Raw genomic sequence first — 1,467 nt, 5'->3', positions numbered from 1 at the left:
ATATTATACTATATATTTATATTATACTATATATTTATATTATATTTATATTATACTATATATTTATATTATATTTATATTATACTATATATTTATATTATATTTATATTATACTATATATTTATATTATACTATATATTTAATGCATATTGACATTATCCAATATATTTTATGTATATTTATTTCACACTATATGTATTTCGTATATGCTCCTTCATTTCATCCATACTGATTTACTTCATGTGTTGGTGTGTATTTATGGACGACTCTGGGTGGCAGGTAGCCTAGTGGTCAGAGCATTGGACTTGTAACCGGAAGGTTGCAAGATTGAATCCCCGAGCTGGCAAGGTAAAAATCTGTCGTTCTGCCCCTGAACAAGGCAGTTAATCCACTGTTCTTAAGCCGTCATTGAAAATAAGAATTTGTTCTTAAACTGACTTAACTAGTTAAATAAAGATTAAAAACCTGTGTGTTGGTGTTTCCTGGGAGTAAGGAGACCTGGTGTAGCTGGAACAGTCATTCTGTTGTTTAATTATAACCTGCCTGTACTATTTCAGGATGGTCTTTTCGGACTGGGCCCTGTCATCAGCTAGAGCAGCTGCTGTGTGAGGGCTATCACACTGGACTCAAATGTGTGTGTGTCCTTACAAGAATAGTAAACAAACAAAAATTTGACCAACTGGGGACATTTTGTTAGTCCCCTCAAGTTCAAATGCTACTTCTAGTGGGTTTAGGGTTACGGTTAGAATTAGTGTTAGGGTCAGAATTACGTTAAAGGTTAGGTTTTAGGGTTAGGTGTTAGGGAAAATAGGATTTTGAATGGGACTAAATTGTGGGTTAGCTGTACAAGATTGTGCGTGTGTGTGTGTTACATTTGTACTTATCTAGTGGTCTTATCCTGTGGTCTGTCCCTGTGGTCTGTCCCTGTGGTCTGTTCCTGTGGTCTGTCCCTGTGGTCTGGTCTGTCCCTGTGGTCTGGTCTGTCCCTGTGGTCTGTCCCTGTGGTCTGGTCTGTCCCTGTGGTCTGTTCCTGTGGTCTGGTCTGTCCCTGTGGTCTGGTCTGTCCCTGTGGTCTGTCCCTGTGGTCTGGTCTGTCCCTGTGGTCTGTTCCTGTGGTCTGGTCTGTCCCTGTGGTCTGGTCTGTCCCTGTGGTCTGTCCCTGTGGTCTGTCCCTGTGGTCTGTCCCTGTGGTCTGTCCCTGTGGTCTGGTCTGTCCCTGTGGTCTGGTCTGTCCCTGTGGTCTGGTCTGTCCCTGTGGTCTGGTCTGTCCCTGTGGTCTGTCCCTGTGGTCTGGTCTGTCCCTGTGGTCTATTTCTGTCCGGGCAGATTGGTCTTGTGATCTCCCTCATTGTTTCATGATTCACTATCCTCTGATACAATCAATCAGTTGTATTCCCTTCATCGTTAAGTTTTCCATCATTTTGCTTTGTTTGCCTCAAAGTCATAGTGAAGGAGGGGACTGTGATT

This window comes from Oncorhynchus kisutch, linkage group LG20, assembly GCF_002021735.2.
Source record: "Oncorhynchus kisutch isolate 150728-3 linkage group LG20, Okis_V2, whole genome shotgun sequence".
NCBI lineage: Eukaryota > Metazoa > Chordata > Actinopteri > Salmoniformes > Salmonidae > Oncorhynchus > Oncorhynchus kisutch.
The sequence above is the reverse complement of the archived record's forward strand: the minus strand, read 5'-3'. Positions refer to the sequence as shown.